Source organism: Choloepus didactylus, chromosome 2 (assembly GCF_015220235.1).
Source record: "Choloepus didactylus isolate mChoDid1 chromosome 2, mChoDid1.pri, whole genome shotgun sequence".
Taxonomy (NCBI): domain Eukaryota; kingdom Metazoa; phylum Chordata; class Mammalia; order Pilosa; family Megalonychidae; genus Choloepus; species Choloepus didactylus.
In genome coordinates, this window is record NC_051308.1 from 31175076 (window position 1) to 31194767 (window position 19692).

Consider the following 19692-nt stretch of genomic DNA (forward strand, 5'->3'; position numbering starts at 1 on the left):
CACTGATTCAGAGACAATTGCAGGGAGAAATATAAATTTCAACACTTATGAGGTTAATAATTTCATCTGTAGCAACATTCAGGAAGCTGATTAGATGATTCTAATGGGTGATTTAAAGTGAAAGGAAAAAAGCACCCTTAGCATAATTTAATAAGATCTTCAGACTGAAGTATATTCAAGAGTTTCATGAAAGACCTTCTCCTGGCCTTTTAATAGCTCTTTCTAATTCCAATTAACTTGTTAAATGCCATTTCGCATTACCTCATCAGAAATCCAAAGCCAGCCCTCTCTGATTAAATCATTAAATAACCGTTAACAATACAATGCCTAGTATTTATGGACAGTTCAACACAGATAAGCAACTCTCAATTCTCCAGGCCAATAGAATAGAAAAACTGGAGTGGGTAATTAAAAATAATAATAAATTCTATTCATCTTTTGGATGCATTAGATTACATTTATCTAACACATTTACCCTTCTTAATTGTTTTACTGGGGTTAATATTTAAATTAGCATAACCCTTCTGTAGCTCCTCAACAGAGATGCAGAAATAATGATTAAGAGAGAGTTCATTTACAAGGAAAAGGTAGGTTGGTACAGAAGAAATATGAAAGCAGGTATCAGCTGTGAGCTGTCACTGCTGGCCAACATGAGTTAAATCATTCCATTCACAAACCACTCAAAGGTCCCCTGACTTCTCCACTGAGCACAAAACACAACAGACAATGCCCTATGTCAACACCGTTCCAATAGTCACTGCTTCCATAGTTTTGCCTACAACTTTTGCCTCCCCACCTCCCAAACTGCTGGCTGCCCCTGAGGAATAGACAGACCTGGCTCAAGTGATCAATTAGCACATCCTAGGGTCTGGCTCAAAGTTCAGATATCCCCACCCTCCCAAGACAGAGGACACTCAGTCATTGAGCTGTTAACAGGTCAGCTCTGCCACATCCTCCTCCCCTGGACTTTTTATTTCTTGCATCAGTAAGTATCCCAGTAGTCACCCTCTGAGAAAGTAGATTTGAATCCCCAGAAAAACAAACTAGACACCTCCATCGCTTAAATGTGACAGTGTTAAATTTTACCTGAGCCCTGTGATCCTGGGAAACAGCAAGGGTTAAGAGATCCCCCCCCCACTCTTTGTGTTAGAGAAATCAGCTTAGTGCAAAGAACCATCCTTTTCCATATGACTTAGGTAAGACTCTTGGACAACCCCTCTTGTTCATGGATGACCACTCTTGCTTACCTATGACAAGGCCAGACACAGACCCTCCAAATTCCATTCTTTGTCTCTGTACCAGTTTGTATATATTATATCCCCCAGAAGAAGCCATGTTCTTTGATGCAATCTTGTGGGGCAGACTTATTAGTGGGGAATAAGTTGGAATGTTTGGATTAGGTTGTTTCCATGGAAATGTAGCCCACCCAACTGTGGGTGATGACTCTGATCGGATAATTTCCATGAAGGCATGGCCCCACCCATTCATCATGGGCCTTGATTAGTTTACTGGGGCACTATATAAGCTCAGACAGAAGGAGCGAGCTTGCTACAGCCAAGAGGCATGCTTTGAAGAATGCACAGGAGCTGAGAGAGGAGCTTCAGCTTACAGAGACATTTTGGAGATGGCCTTTGAAAACAGACTTTTGCTCCGGAGAAGCTGAGAGAGGACAAACGCCCCAAGAGCAACTAAGAATGACATCTTTGAGGAGCTGAAGCCTAGAGAGGAACATCCTGGGAGAAAGCCATTTTGAAAGCAGAACTCCGGAGCAGACGCCAGCCACCTGCCTTCCCAGCTAACAGAGGTTTTCCAGATGCCACTGGCCATCCTCCAGTGAAGGTACCCAATTGTTGATGTGTTACCTTGGACACTTTATGGTCTTAAGACTGTAACTGTGTAACCAAATAAACCCCCTTTTACAAAAGCCAGTCCATTTCTGGTGTATTGCATTCTGGCAGCATTAGCAAACTAGAACAATCTCATTTATTGGAACAAAATACTTGTTAACCAAACTTTGGGTACCTCCCAGAAAATAGGGTGTTTCAGCATAAGATATTCTCAGATCTACTATCTAATCATGCCAACCTTTCATCCCACTTAACATCCCAGTTGTTTCATCTCTATAAAATAAAACCCTTTTTGCCTACTGTTGAGAGGCTTTCAGACCTCATGGTCAGAACTTTCTCCCTGTTCCGATAGTCCCCTCCCACTAATGGCAGTAGTCCATTTTCCTCTCACAACAATTCTTTTGAATAAAGTCTCTGCTTACCAAGTCCAGATTTGTTCATGCATTTTGTTTTTTGTTTTTGTTTTTTTATGTTACACAAAGTCTCCCATGGATATTTCTATTTTCTATGCACCCCCCCCCCCGATGTAGTCTTGCAAATAACCACGGGGAAAACAGATTTTGATGATTATTAAAAAAAAAACAAAGAAACAAGATCAATAAAAAAATACCATTTAAGTTATGTTACAGATCACTATGCTGAGGCAAAGGAATTATTATGTTTCAGTCCCTTCTAGAAATTAGATAAATTGCTAAAACTTATTTCAATGAATTTCTTACTAGTAATATTTTGATGTTTCTTATGGAATAAGAAACACTGATACAGTGTAATATGTGAAGTTCTGTGAACTGTTTCCTGAGATGCTAGAACTGGTTCTAATTAGAACTGTACTTCCAATCAGAGGCAGTCAAATATAATATTTGACAATGAAACAAAAATAACTGCAGTGATAGCATAACCCTGTATCTTCCCCACATACCCCATTCCTTCACTTTGGCCATAGAACCAGTCCTCAAATGTATTCCTTCTTGTCAACTCCCAGAGTCATTGCCGTAGCTAAGATCTTCATTATCGCTTACTTAAGACCATTGGATCTATCTCCACTATAAAATGAGAATTCCTTGAAAGAAAAATCAGTAAAATACATATCTTTCAATATTCAGTGCCTAAGACAAAGCCTGAGGCAAAACAAGTACTTAAAAAAATGTTTGCTAAATAATCTGTCTTCATTATATAACAAACTCTCAAAGGCAGGAACAATGTCTTATTCATCACCGAATTTTCAGGAGCACCTAGCATAGCTCCAAGCTCATGATACATTTGTGGAATAAAAGAATGACCCACTTGGTTACAGATATGTAAAACAGATAAAAGAGTTAACATGAAATACTTTTAAAACATATAAGTATTTCCAAAGTGATTTAAATACATTTTATTATTACACTAATATATGATTGCATTCTTACTATGATATAGAGCAGGGCTACTCAGAATATGCCATTGACTGCAAACACTTTGTTATGGGTCCCCTGAAAGATAAAAACCAAAATTCATAGTAAGTATTTAGAAACTTGTAGCAATTTGACTCAGTTGGGACATCCAGTGGGCTTGTCTCACTGAAGAAGGTATTAGTTGGTATGGGACTCGTCAAACTTGTGTGGCTGGTGGCATGTGGGGCAAGAATTGCACATTAATCATGGCTCAAAAAGACCATACATCAGTCCGTGATAGACAAGAAATGAAAAAACAAAAAAAAGTTTTTCACCTGAGACAGCTTGAAAAGCATCATACAACAAACTCCCCAGTACCATGACCAATTTCCTCATAGTTACTTTCCATATTTGCTTGAAATCTTTTCTCTCCAAAACATAAAACATTGCAGAGACTGTTGAAGCCTTGATTTCGACATTTTCACAGACTCAAAACTATAAATTTGTAAGCTATTAAATTCCCATTTAATGGTATCTGCTCTCAGTAGCCTAGCAAATTAAAACACAGCCTATTTAATATATGAAAACCTGGGTTGTGCCCCCTATATGTCACCCTTCAGCCATGACTATCATATCTGAACTCCAAGTAAAGGGACATCTGCTGCTTCAACCTTCAGAGGGACAAAGTCCCTGTTGAAATATCCACAAGTCGAAAAAAAATATGAAAGAGCATATTATAAGGGTTTGGCGGGGGGGAAAGAGAACTGCACAGCTAACCAATTTTCACTAATAAAATAGGCTTTCTAAGAATACTGGGCTGATGAGACTTAACTATAAAAGACACTTACTTCAGTGTTAGAGGTTAGCTTGGAGAAGACACAAGAGAGAGAAGAAACGCCTGAAATAACAGGTGGAAAGTATGGCCTTCCACGGTTAATCAAATGGGCACTGCAATGCCAACATGCCTCCTGAAATTCTAACTTCTATTTTTACATTACTACCAACTCATTTCCAGAACATTCACTGCTAATCAAACTTACTTGGCTGCTTCCTTATTGAAACTTTACAAAGCTTTAATTTCAGCCTCTTGAGCCCTGCAGCTGTAAATTAATTGAATAAAATTTACAAACATTATGCAGTGAGATAAAGCAATTTCAAAGTCTTTTCCCTATTGAGTTGACTTAGCTGCCTAGCATGCTAGTTTTGCTTGACATGAGTTCAGAGCCCCTGGAAACCTTCCTAATCCTACTAACTAGGCCTTGTGCCTATTCATGGAACCATGTTAACCTATATCCGGAAAATTAATAAACCTCAGGTGGGTTTAAGCACTCAGAAATACTCCTGATACTTCTTGGCACTCATCAGGCATCCTTTGCAATGGGAGAATCCTTCTTAAAAGACCACAACAGCAGCAGATAAAATCCCTGAGGTTATAGGCATGCAACAAAATATCTCATTTAAGGTTACTGCGATCTAATGCTGAAGCCAGGAATTAAATTTACTGAAAGTGAAACTGCTTATGCTTTGGTTTAATACAGATATTCCCAAATCTGATCACTGAACTCATCCGTTTTACAATGAGAGTGCAAAAACCATCATGATTTTTAAACAGCAGAGGGAGTAAAATGGATTGCTCTCGTGTACGTCAAGTGTACCAAGTAAGTCAGCCAATCAGTGGTTACATGTCCTTACAGCACGCTGACAGAGAGAAGACAAAAGACCATTAACTTTCAAAGATGAGAAGTTCTAATATGGCATTGAGGTGCCATAATTCATTCATGATTTCCATGGTTACCAAGGAAGACTTGAAATGTCTGCCCTCTGATAATTTTCACAGCAGAACTGTCCCTGTTTCCAACTGAGGTCAAGAAGTTGAGCTTCTGTTTTCATTAGTGATATTATCAGCATCTGGAAGCCCTCTGGCCCATCTGGAGCTGTGGGACAGGAGGAGGAGGTTATACAGCCTCTGTGACTAAAGACCTGGGTTTGAAACAATCTCTGATAGTCCTTGGTTTTGTAAATTCCTCATGCTTTCTGAAATTTACTGTTCTCAACAAGAAAGTGAGGATAGTAATACTCTTCGTAGGGTTGCTGTGAATGTTAAATAAGGCAAAGTACATGCAAGACTGGCACATAACAGAAAACTTAACCAAAAAGGGAGCCAACATATTCCACTGCAGATTGCTCTTTAAATATGTGACCTTATAGCAGAGCTAGGCAAGTTCATAAAGAGATTCTTTTTATAATTTAATCAGGGAAAAGATCAGCAGAATATCATGTTTGATGGTCAGAGAAGTGGTTGCTCCTTCCACCCTCACCTCCACCCCCAGCAAGAAATGGACAGAGTACAGCCTTGAAATAAATGCTCGTCTCTTCCTTTAGTTAATTTTGGACAGTGAGAAAAATCAGCTATTTCAAACAAAGTCCTTTAAATAAATAAAATCCCAACACTTGTCTCTTTAGACAAAAAGCAGATGGAAACAATACAAAAGATTGCTAACGTTTTGGCAAACATTCGTCCAATGCCATTTACAAAAGCCCAGCAGACCTCCAACTGTGATGATGCCATGGGAACCTTCTATGGTAATTATAAGTGCATTTAACTCAAGACCAATATTTAACTCAATACAAAAGAGTACTTTTTAAAAACCTCTCAAATAAATAAATCTGGAAAAGAATTGCTGTTTATATCACAGAACCATAGGTTCAAATAGCCAAGTTAAAAAATTTATACACACACACACACACACACACTTCATCATGTAGTCACTAAACAATAAGAACTTTAGTGAGTTGTCACCAAGGGGACAAACAAATCTAAGCCCAGGCAGTTTCTAGAAAACAGAAGTCCAGAGAAACATGCCCATACAATGAAAATTTTAACTGACTTTCAGAGTTAGTCTTGCTTCTGACAAGAAACAAAAGCCTTCTTGGGCAAAGGAAGAATTCAATAGAGGAAATATGAAGACAGCTGATGCACCCATCCAAACATCCAAATATTTACCAAGCACCTTCTACATACCAAACACAGTGCCACATGCCAGAGACCAAACAAAAACAAAAACAAGTAAAACTAGCCCCTAACCTGAAGAAGTTTATAGTCAAGGAAAGTAACTGACAGTTGTATAAAAGCTATGCCAGAGAGGGGTATAGATTACGCTATGAACACAAGTGCCCCAGAAAATAACCTTAATTACAGTGTAAGTAATTAAAGAGATTATATCCTTCCATAATTAATGCCATCAATATCCACTCAGTCTCTCAAGCTCACCCTCCTATAAAACCTCGTTTTACTGAATTCCAAACTTACCTCTTAAATTGTCACCGCAATTGATTCTGATATCAGTCACTGCCTTCTTCCTAACACTTACCCTATTTTCTATTGTAAGTGCTTCCCAATCAATGTCCCTATTTCCAAGTGGCCACACCAGTCATTTCACTTAACACTTAGCTAATAAAATATTTTTTCTCAAACATAAATCTGATTTCACTCCCTTTCTTAAAAATCTCTAAAAGTTCCTGTTGAGTACAGGATGAAGAACAAACTATTTGGTACAGCTCAGTTCAGCCAGCAAAGCAAATACTAGCTTTATTTACCACCAGCAATCCAAGACAGAGACAACCACAACTCAAGCCTCTTAGGCAAGGCCCTTTCCTCTCATCATTGCCAGCCAATTCTTTCTTTCTTCTAATACAACATCTATTGTGTAGTTTTCTTTGTTTCCAGAAAGAGTTACATCCTTACTTTGTACTTCTAGAACACTCTGCATATGCCCTAAAACTGGACTCATTATATTGGTGTAATTTTATTTGTCTTTTCTCTCCCTACAAGTGATCCCCTTGAATTCTTAAGCATCTTCCAGAATATCTGACACAGAATCTATTTGATAAAAAATTGATGAATGAACTAAGAATTATTAATCCATTCTAACTGAAAGTCTAATAAAGAAAATTACTGCCTATTAGGGTAGACCGTACTATGTTACAAAGATAAAATTATGGTGGGCCTAATAAAGAAATACTGTTATAGTCGTGTTCAACTGCCTGAATGCAAGATGTTTTAAAAATGGATTCTTTACCTTTCAATTATACAAGCCTGCTAAAGGGTGGCCAGTGGTCACTTTGCAGTCTGCAACCCACTTGAGGTTTAAAGAAAGCTCAAGGGAAAATACAATTGGTATCTGACAAACTTACTTTCAAGCTTAAAGTCAGATTTTACTAGGAAGAAAAAAAAAATAAAAACAATGTGTCCTAAAGAAATACAAATAGTTTTTATTGTTGCTGTTGTTGCTCTTGTTGTTCTTTAATACCTCTCTGTAGCTGAAATCTCCAGATGGACAAGAAAACCTTGATTGCCTTACTGGCTACCAGAAGCACCATTAGCTGGCATTTAAAAATTCAGGTTTCACTGACAGCCTCATAGACCATTTATCGCTGGAAAATAAATACAGGCCTCTGACAAGTTTTCACTCACTACCAAACCACTGATTACAGCTCTTCTAATCTCCAAGTTTGTTTGTTCCACTAAAATAAATTCCTCCTGGGGCAGCAGGTACATATCAGGGGTAGCTAATGTGGAAAGCAGAAGTCCAGCCTGGCAGTTAGGATGTAAATTTGCCATCTGGTGGCATGGAGGAAGAAGCATGGGCTCAGGGGCCCTTCTTGCAGGCTTCCAGGACTCTCCACATGTGTTAAGGAAGGCAGAGTTCTTAGGATGAGAGTAGTAGTCGAATCAAGCAGTGGTGATACTGGTTAAGACCACTAGAACTCCAGCTACAGCCACAAGTAATATCTCTTCAACATGTATCCAAGCTATTCGTCATTCAGCAATATACACACACTCCAATGGAGGCAAACTCTCAGAAGTGGCAGACCTTGGCAAATGAGTTAACGGAAACTGTGAATTACATGTTGAGTAAGAGCCATGGGTCTAGAAACCAGAAGTTAGGTTCTTGTCTTGGCTTAGTCACTAACGAGGCCTTTGGGGGCCTCAGTCTGTTCATCTGTAAAATAAGAGTCCCATCAGATGATCTCCTAGGTCCTTCTAGATCTAAGGTTCTATGATTCCATCAAGGATTCTAAACCATGAAAATTAAGATGGTAGGATGTTAGACATTTTCCAAATAGGATTCCAAGACAGAACCCCTTCATTCGGATGTTTCCTCCTTCGTTGCCCGTGAGATAAATCACCAAACTTCCACACAAAGAGAAACAAATGTGAAATACATCAGAAACGACAAGCAAGCCTTACCAAGGACCCTCTGCCATGCACAGTGTCGGATCACAACATGGTATTTATACCTCAGAAACCTACCTTGGGCTTTCATACCTTACCTCCTCCTCCCTACTGCCCTTAGCCTATTACTTTCACCTCCCAAAGAAGACAATTCACATGCTTATGTTTTTCTTAGTTAAGCAAATGCAGGTGTTTTCACCATTGATGCTCTCCAAAGGGCCCCATCTGTTTTAACCAGTTGTACTCATGTTCACACTTACCCTAAGGTCTACTAAATTTAATGTTCTCTGATTTTGACTTAGAAACAAATGATCTCGGCAGCTATCAACATGGGCAGTGTGGCTACATAGCAAGAAATACCTGTGGTAACAGAATTCAGTACAGCCTGAAGAATCTTTAACTCTGCCTTAATACTCTTTTTCATGATATCTTTGCTCAAAAAGAAATGTACTCAGAGTATGTATCTATCATTTCTCTATATAAGCACCTCTGCATCAGGAGAATAAGTTTCATTCATGTGGTAATGTCTCTACATAACTCATGACTAAACTGTATGATCCCCCTTTCTGGGCTCCTCTTGACAAGGGCACCCCATAATGCCCAATATTCACCTAAATGGTGGGCATCCTCTTTGCATCCTACAGAATTCTGCCATTATCAGGAGTGGACCAATGACTACCTTTTTCCAGACTACTTCATCATGTGGGGTGAACAGTATGGTTAGAAATAGGTCTGTTCAGTTTATGATTAGTACAAGACCCTGATTATGACAGACCTTCAAAAGAGCAGCTTATTAATTTGCTCTGTACTAATATAAACAACACAGGAATTAGTTCTGGAGGAATGTGACTTGTTGATCACACTGTGCTTAACCTCGGAAAGGATTCTCTTGTTTTCAACAGAGGGTGTTTACCCTAGATGGAGTAGCTACATTCTCCCTTAAACATGAAAAAATGTTGAGTGCATTATCCAGGCTTCTGAAGTGCCACCACGTCAGCAAGGGGGTATAAATAATATAGTGTATTCTGCCCTGCAAAACAAACTTCTTATTGCTGCAGGGTTTAAGGCATAGCATAATTGACTTATTTTCAGTAGATTGAGGCTGTACTGCGTATTATAACTGCTGAAATCTACATTTGAGAGTTAATCTTTCAAAAGGTAACATAAATTACCAAAGAAAAAGGGACCAACTCTCTCTCTCTCTTTTTTTTTTAGCTGCTAAAACTTGAGCTGTTTTCCCTAGGATTTCCATCAACTGTATGAAAAATTCAGTATTTGTCAATTTTGGAAGAAATTTTAAAGGGGCCAAATGTCCTTATAAATCTATGTTAATATTTTGGTTGTATAATTTTTATATTTGGATTACTTTATTTGCTTTCCCCAAAATCAATTCTCTACTACAGTCTCCCAAATTAGGTTAATTATAAAGTCTTCTTTAAGTGAACCTACTGGTGATACACATACATTACTACTAGAAAAAGGACCAAATTCAAATGGGTCCAGTTTTGCTCTCCTCATGTGCTACATAAAATAACTCTACCGGAAAATTTACACTGTGAATTGTGTGTGCCTTGAAAACCCAACTTAAAGAAGTAATTTTTTAAATTTGATATCAAAATACAAAATAAAGCAAAATTTTAAGAAGATATACTAATATACTTCGTCAAGTATACTTTGAAAACTATTTCTTTTAATGCTACTAAGGAGAATAACAATGAGCCCTAATATATTTTTACAGAAATAGTTCTGCTTCTTGAAGCATAGATAAAAATACTGAAGAAGACCAAACTTTTCACAGTTGTTTCATAGAAAATAAAATAAATATAATAAAAAGAGACAATCCCATTTTCCCTCTAGAATTGTTGCCAAAGGGAATAGCTATTTTAAGGATCAAGGTTTGGAACTGCCCTCCAATTGTTAACAGAATAAAATCCATTAGCAACCAGAAAAATTATATAAATAAACAGCAAATGACAAAGTAATAAAAAGTGTCACATGGAGATAAAGTCATTCTTTGTAAGAAGAAATATTCGAAAATTTTTTCATTTGCCTTATGGTAGTTTATTGATAGAAAATAAAATATAGAGCTTCATTTTCACTGGAAGTACCAACAAAGCACCTGGATGGTACTGTTCTGCTTTTGTTAAAATGATCCAAGTAGTTAAAGAGAATGTCTCTGGCTCTTACAAGTCTTTAAATACTAAGCCATGGTTTATTACATCATATGATAGATTTCGATTTGTGTATTTGTTTCTTCAAGGGACAGCAAGCTTCTCATGGGCAGTGATATCTGCTTTTCACTCACCCTGTATTTTCAAGGACCTGCATGGTCATGACTGGCACACAGAAAGACTCTAAAAGCATAACAACTTACAGTTTCATACTTGAACCCTTTAGAAAGAAGGCATGGGAACAATAAACAGATTTGCTTAGAAATAAGCCTCATCCAGCTCTTTCTTAAATGTCCACCCTGTGCTGTATCATCAACAACAGGCATGGATGTGGCCAACCTCCTAGCACTCTGTGTAAGCCTATTTAGGAATCCACAAAAGGAAAAGAAGTCCACCAAGCAGCATGGTCTATTTTTTTAGGGTGCTATGCAGCTTCTCATGGTGGGGCCTACAACTTAAACTTACACCACTACTAACAGAACCCTATTACAAGGAGGTGGGAAAAGCACTAAGTTAAAATGGGCTCTGCCAGAGGACAGTTTTAAGAATCTAGATAAACATATTTTAGTTACTAGCCAAGATGAAGTAATAGGAATTGGATTTACCCCTCCATATGAAATAATCAAAAAACCTAGACAAAACAATGGTTTTCAAGACACTCAACATTAGGAAATGAAGAATAGTGATCACTGAGAAATGGGAAAAAAAAAAAAAGATAAGCCCTACAATTGCCTAACTTCACTTTAAAAAGTTTCCAGGCCATGGTACAGAGAAGGGGAAGCCAGGTGGATCTAGGTGGACTCCCTGGGTTAAGGAGACACAGCTAAGAGTACAGAGAGACCAAGAAGGCCAGAGTTCACAGGTCAGAACACCAGGGAAGAGAGAGCTTCACAAAGAGAGAACTTCAAAAATCTACCACTGGTTACCCTTGAGTATTCAACACTGATCAGCACATGCACACAAGGACACTACTCAAGGCTGGGGACAGAACCAACAGAAAGGCTTAGAGGTAAGAGTATAGGCACTCAAATAAGACCAGGAATAGCACAGTTCCCATTAGCTGGGGTGGAAAACCTAAAGATTCATAGGGCTTGGATGGAGTACAAAGAAATGTCTTGCTTCAGTAACTTGACCTAAACAAAACACTGCTCCGATCCTACTTAACAAATCCTAAAAGCAAGACCTTCCCTCCTGCTCCCCCAAATGAAACTGTTTCCAAATAACTGTATTCCAGATTAAAAGCTCAAGAATATTTATAGGAATATGAACATATCCAACATCCAGAAAATAGTAAAATTCACAATGTCTGGTATTCAATAAAAAATTATTAGGCCTAAAAAGAAGCATGAAAATACAGCCCAGGGTGAAGAGAAAAATCAATAGAAACTGACCCAGAACTGGCACAGGTACAGAATTAGCAGACAAAGGCATTAAAACAGTATTGTATATGTTCAAAAAGTTAAGTAGACACATGGAAGATACAAAAAAGACACAAATCAAACTTCTAGAGATGAAAATCACATCAGAGATGAAAATACACTGGATGGGATTAACTGTGCATAAGACTCTGTAGGGAAAAAAAAAGATTAGTGAACTTAAAAGACACAGCAATGGAAACAATTCAAAATGAAATACAGAGTTAGAAAAAAATAAATGTTTTAAAATGGAAAGGGAATCCATGAGCTGTGGTACAACTTCAAGAGGACAAATACATGTGAGGGGGAAAACAGTATGGTTTCATTGGATAGTAGCACTTTCACTCAATAGTTATCCAGTAATATGGGCAGGGATTGTGATCTGGGGTCAGAGATGACAGCAAAGGTAACTTTCTTAAAGAAATCAGACCTATTATTTCTGTGTAATTAGCACATCTCAAATAACACCTAACACACAAGGAGAGAACATGGAGAACAAGGATAAGGAGGAGATGGACTAGATGTAACTGCCTTCAGTAAGAATGAATTGTAATCATGTGCCTAAAACACCTTTGAGACTGTAACACACACACACACACACACACACACCCTTTCTGCTAAATACTAGACCACACATACATCCTTACCATCAGAGTACAACTAACACTTAAGTTCTCACTTTAAAATCACATTGAGGCCACTTATTTCACAGCTTATCTTATTAAATAGGGTTATAACAAAGAAATCGATATATTAAATTTACCACAATATAAAACAGCACACATAATGGATTTAGAACAGACCTGCAGCTTTATCTTCATTGGTTCCCTTGCAGAGGAAGACACCATATAACTTTATGATTCCTCTTTTCACTTGTAAATCAGTGAAAAGAGGCACTAGTTACCTGTTAAGCACTAAACATCTTTCTTTATCTTAAACACAGAATAAATCAAAATACCAGATTGGCTTTCAGAGAGAAGCCCTCAGCTATGCTGTTTCACTGTCCTTAATTAAAGAAAAATAATACAGAATATTAAAGAGAAACAGAATATATATAAATAAAATTAGTTAGACAGGGCCAAAGTCATGACTTAAGCCATACTTTAAGGAAAAACAGTATTGCCTCAATTAATTAAATAATACACTTTCAAAGGTCAAGGACATGAAACCAATCAGCCAGCCTAGACTTCATTTCTTTCAACAAATAGGAAAAAATATTTACACAGACAATATTTTAAAAACAAACCAAAACAAAAAATTAGACCACTAACTGCCTCCAAAACCAAAATTCAGTCAAAAGGCATTAATTTCCCTTTGTTGTAGGAAGAAATGAAATGGTTTTCCTTAGAAATTCTTGCTCCAAGGGATAAACATATCAGAAAAAACTGCAAAAACCCATTTGAGCATCTGCTTTTCTATAAACACACAGAATGTCTTGTGGAAAACAAGTCCCCAGCAAAAGCTGCACGGTATTAAATAATCTGTCTACATTTGCTTACCAGATCTTAGAACAACAACAAACCCCACAAATATTATATCCACTTTGCATCAACTATGCAACTAGGCTAAAACTGACAAGTAGAGATCCTAATCATGTCATTTAAAAACTTTTTCTAACCATTTTAATGTTTAAATAAATAAAAGATATTAATTTCAGTTCTCATTTCCTTTTTGGTATATTCGTATTACACAACAGTTTCCATTAGAAGGAAGCAAACATGCATATTGGCTTTTTAATTGGTTACTCTGCTGCCCCCTTCTGCTTCAACAGGAAACCAAGTTAACTGAATACAAAATCCAGACTCTGGCATCGAGGATTGACATTCTGATTTCTTTTTTTTAATAAACAATTTTTTAGTTTTGCAACGTAAGTCATTTCATGTGCATCCTGAAATCTGATCGATGTGTCAAGTTATGCAAATGTGTAATAACAAAGCAAGGCTCCCCAAATTCCTTATTCTGCTAAGAAGGAAGCAACCTAGAATCCATTTTTGTCATGCACACAGCCAGCAACTTCACGAATCTTTTACAGTAAAAAACAATACTACTTTAAAAATCAGCTTCCTTCCTTCCTAAAAAGCTATGGAATAACAATATTTCTCACCATTAGTGAAATGGATATATACTCTCTGTGACAGGATTTCTTTCTGCCAGGAACTTATAATCTAATAGTTATGTCATGATTATTGATGCACCTATACATCTCACTATCACCACAATTTAACACAAACAATTTAAGTTCCCAGGAGATGAATAATAATTGTGTAATTCTGATAATGAACACTTCAATAATAGGGACTACAAGAACAACATGTGGTTTAAAAATGCCTCTATTATATTATCAGTAACCAAGCATATACAGCTGCTACCTGAAGGGCAATAAAATTTTCCAAATAATGATTTTAATTATACACTGGAGAAGAAATTTAAGGGAAAAAAAGCAGCTGAACTCAACCCTGTCTTCTAGTTTACTTTTCCAAAACCCAAACCTAGGGCAGAAATACATACACACAGAAGCAGACATCATATGTGCTACCTTGAAGGCCATATGAAGGGTTAAAAATATATTTAAATAATACAATTTTCTAAGTCCATCGAAAAATGAAATCAAGGAGATATAACTCAAATTTGTCCCTCATCACAAATACACTGAAGGCTCTTGGAGACATCCTGGAAGCCTATGTTAAATGCAGACATCCCACTTGGAGTTATACATGCAGATATCATGTGGTATTTGGTACACCTTCACCTCGATGATCAAAATGGATCAAGCTAAAAATACCACTTATGCCTATTTATAAATGTCAGTGGGAGGAAGGATTAAAAAATAAAAACAAAAAAATCTATGGAGTATTTGTTTCTATCAATTTCATGATGGTTTCAGACCCCCTCCAACTAATCCTCCATCTTCTGCCCAGGAAATCCTTATAAATGCAAAGTTGATGACTCTCCTTCACTTAGCAAAGACTGCTATTTGCCCCAAACATTCATTCTCCCCTCTTCCTTGTAAGAGATCTTTACTTTTTTTCGAGGTATGGTAAATAAAACTGTTATGTGAAACTTCAGGGGAGCTTTCTTAAACGTGCCCTCTTTGTCCCTTCTGTCTTTCCTCCTTCCTCAATGCAAAGGTAATGGCTGGTGCTGCAGCAGCCACCTTGAAATATGCGGAACTTGGGAGACGAAAGCCAAATGCAGCACAGCCAAAAGACAAACTGAGTCTGGACCCTTAAGCACTTTTTGAAGCTACTACTCCAGTCCTAACTTTAGGCTTCTTTTATAGAAAGCATAAACACTTGTATGTGTATGCAATTGTAGTTGGGGCTCTGTTTCTTGCAGCTAAATATTAGATCTAACTAATATGCTCGTTCTTCAATGGCTCTTTATCACCCATCAGAAATCCCAAACCTTGCTGCCTTTCTAGCTTCATTTCCTGCCACATACTAAACTACTTTTCCTAAGAATGCCATCCCTTATCATGCCCCAAATTTTCACATATGCAGTTTCCTCTTCCTGAAACTACATCCCATCTCACCCCCTAGTGGCTTACTAAATTCTTTGTCCCTTTCACCACTTCTAAATTTAAGGATCACTGCTGGTATGCTCTTTGCTGGCCCTCTCTTCTCTAACCCAATTAAGGCTCTTCTCTTCTGTCTTTCTCCTCTCCCTCCACCAGCATCCCATTCATAGCTCTTACTTATTGAATTATAATCATCTGTATATGTGTCTGTCCCCTGCAAATCAATGGACTTTTTGAGAGCAGGGAATATGTTATGTTCATCTCTGTATACTGAGCACTTAGCATAGTGCCTGCTCATAACGACCTCGATCAGATGGCTAATATTTTGATTTGTAAATAATGAGTCATAGCCCAGCCAAGCTTAAAGGGGACTTGTTCTGTGAAATTGTCATCTTCAACTTAACCTCTCCCTCCTGTGTGCCTCTGGAACACTCTGTACATACCACTGAATACTACACTGGGATAAGTTATTTACATATCTGCCTCTCTTGCTAGACTATGAATCCAGAAGGGCAGGGACCATGTATTACACAAGTTTGCACCCCGACCCTAGTACTGCCTGGCTTCTTATACCTGCTCAATAAATATTTACTCAGCATTGACTAAAAGTGACTAAACGAAGAATGGCTTCCTTTAATCTCATGCTCATTGCATACTGTTACAGTGGGGACACAAAAATGAATAAGACATAATTCCTGCTCTGAGAAGGATATATCTTCATAATAACTAGAAAATATGAATACAGTTTTTAAAGCAGAACACAACACTGTGCTTGCAATCTCTAGACCCAATTATGTACTAGTCTTCGAATATTCTGTAATACTAAAGACAAAACAAAAATAATATTTTACTAGGATGTTATCTTAATTCAAGATTTTCTTGTTTTATGTTTATTTTTAAAGTCCAGCAACAAAGAACCATTTGAAAACTATTCATTTTCTTGCAAACTGAGTCAGAGAATAGCTGATATCCTCCCTCATTTTTTTTTCCACTTTTCAGCATTACTATGAACTTTGAAATCCCTCCAATTTTACCAAGGAAAATTGCTTTCCTTATTATTATTCATTTTAATTGTAATCTTTTAAAAATTAAAGAGCACAAAATTATAAAAATATATCTGTTAAAATGAACCCTGACTGGAGATAAAAGGTAGTTTTGTCTATATATTTAACTTGCAGTGTATTCCCAGATAAGTAGCATTGTTGATTATTTTTCTTTCATGTCCTAAAATCTTTAATAGCTGCTAATACCAGACCTCTTTAATGGAAAGATAAAGATTTGTCTTATAAGGTACAAATTACAAAATGACTACTGTAGAAGTAGGAAGAACATATTCTGGAAAGTGGTTCTAATTGACTAATCAATGATGTCATTCTGGGGTAAAGAATACAGTGTTAATGAGGCCATATGGGAATATCGCCCACGAGACGAACATCTCAACACAGAAAAGATATTCACTAAAAGATTTCTAATCAAACAAAATGTCGTGAGCTAATTAATTTTTTTCATGTTTAGAATAAAACTCCAGGTAACACTTATCTCCTCTTTTATAATAACATATATCACTTCCAGTGAGCTAGAATGGTATTCAAAAATATTTGTTTTCAAGGGAAAATCCAATTTTATTCTCCCAAATTTCATAAGTAAACATACTTTATAAACTATCAGGGAAGAAAAGACTAGCACCACAGAAAGGAAGAAAAGAAGAAAAGGAAGTGAGGGAAGAAGTGAGGGAAAGGGAGAGGAGGGATGAGAAGAAAGATGTGAAAATATCAGTGCAATGGGAATTCTGTAAAATTTGAACTTGCCTTTTACTTAATGGAAAAATATGATGGTTTTGAAAGAAGCAGAAGGTAAGCATATTCATAAGAGACTAAATAATCCACCATGGTCTAAAGTCTACTGGATCAATAGCCCCCTCTCACACAGGAGCAGGAACTCAATGTGCCCAACGAGAGGTCTCACATTCTCCCCCCTCCACCATGATAGGGACACTCCTCCAGCTCTTCAAGCTCCCCCTCTTCAGATACTGGAAAAGCACTGATGAGCAGGGCTACTCCCCAACTCTAAGATGCATCTGTTCACTTGGGCCCTGTTTTACTTCTTTGGCTGCTAAACTAAATACCAATCCAATGGGTTGGCTTAAACAATGGGAATTTATTAGCTCACAGTTTTGAGGCTAGGAGGAGTCCAAATCAAGCTGTCATCAAGGCGATGCTTTCTTCCCAAAGACTGGATTCTGGTGCTGGCTGCTGGTGATCCTTGGTCCTGGGCTCCTCTGTTACATGGCAATGCATATGGCGACCTCTCCTGGCCTCTCCCTTCTCTTCCATATTCCGTTGACCTTGAGCTTCTTGCTTCCCATGGCTTTCTCTTTCTCTATCAGTCTGAATTATATCTGTTTATAAAGGACTCCAGTAATAGGATTAAAACCCACCCTCATTAAAGTGGACCACATCCCATCAAAAAGTCCTACTTAGAATGCGTTCACACCTGCAGGAATGCAATAAGTTTTAAGAATACGTTTTTCTGGGGTATATATAGTTCCAAACCACCACAGGCCCCAAAGCAACTCTCCTTGGGCCCAGATTCTCACAACATTCCTCTTGAACAGTTCTATCCACTTCTGCCCCTCCAACCTCTGTTGCTAATGGGGAGCTCAAAACCAGTCCAGGGGTGCCAGAGAGTTAACAATCTTCCTCTTTTCTCCTCTGTCCCCCTCCCCCATTATAGATATCTATGTGTGGAACTTGGAGGGGTGGGGAGGGAAGAGGAAGGAAGTGTTTTCTATCTACCCTAGAATACATCTAAAATTGCCTTGTAATATCATCTAACACCTGGACAGTCTCTGAAGCAAGCACTTTTCAGTTTATGTTTGAACATATATAGGTGGTTTTGTTTGTTTTACAAACTAGAATGATGATTATTAAAGAACTGGAACCCTATCCCAGAGCAATCCACCTAGATACAGGTGACAATTCCCAGTGATGGATCTAATTTCCACTTCCTATTGCTAAAGGAAATCCTGAGAAATCCCAGTGTGTAGAATATAGAGCAGGGCCTCAATGCAAGTCTTTATGCAATTGCAAATATATGTATTTTTATGTATAAGTTATATAAATTCCCTACCGTGTAGATACAGCAAGTAAAATGCAAAACATATACAAAAATGGTAAATAGCAAAATGAAGTAAACATAAATAGACGTTTTTTTATCTTCTTTCAGTATCCCAGTGGATCATTTTGACAACATCTAAAGAGTGCCACACTTTAGACACAACTGCCAAGTACACAGTCTTTATCATTCAAAGTTTATATACAGTTCAGTTCTAATAGAACCCAAAGTTGTACATCTAATAGGAAGCAAAAGAAAGAAATACTGACACTCCCTTAGTAAACAAGTCTTTCTATTCCACTCCACTTTAGTTAGCAACCATTTTCCTCACAGATGCTCATTTCAAATCAAATGCTGATCTTGTAACTTGTGGACCATTATAATAATTCAGGTAATATAACCTCATTCTGAAATGAAATCGCAATTTTTAAATTCATTTCAGTCAGAAGTGAATTTCCAGTAAAGAATTCACAATATTCTATTGAGTCAAGTAAATACAATATCAAGAATATGTATGTATTCATTTCAAACACAAAGCGGCAAACATAATGAAAGTTTATTTATATATGATAGTACTCTAAATTCTGAAAACTATTCCTCACTGCCAAAAATAAACTGCTAAGGTCCCAATCATCTTTCATGTATTTTTTAATGATTCACTAAATATTAATCCTATTAGGTTTTCATGAAATATCCCGTTACCAACTAATTTTCAAAAATGCACCAACTCATCAAAGACTATGTCATTTACTTGACCAAAAGGACATGAAAAACCAACTCTATGACATAGCTGGAACTCAGTAACCAAATGAAAGAGGGCAGTATTTGTGGTAAGCAAGACATACTCAGCTGACATCCTTACTAAGGAAACCAAGCAAGCATGCCCCCTGCTATTCCAGGACTATTTTCATATCTCTACTGAAAAACACAATGATGAATATAGCAATTTTAACGTCAGGCAAATCCAATGACTCCCAGAGGAGACTGAATTTTAAATCTATGGCTCATGGAATTTCTTCAGA

General features: G+C 37.4%; 1 protein-coding gene across 3 annotated transcripts in view; it reads right to left on the reverse strand.

Annotated features, from left to right (window-relative positions):
* Positions 1–19692, reverse strand: part of SMYD3 (SET and MYND domain containing 3) — an 839570-nt gene that overhangs the window by 380498 nt on the left and 439380 nt on the right. Inside the window, exon 1 of one of the 3 annotated variants that reach the window (XM_037822576.1) lies at positions 6528–6744. The exons of the other annotated variants lie outside the window; for them this stretch is intronic. The gene's annotated coding sequence lies outside the window, so the exon portion shown is untranslated. Of the gene's footprint in view, positions 1–6527; positions 6745–19692 lie in introns of those variants that run through there. 3 annotated transcript variants of the gene reach the window in all.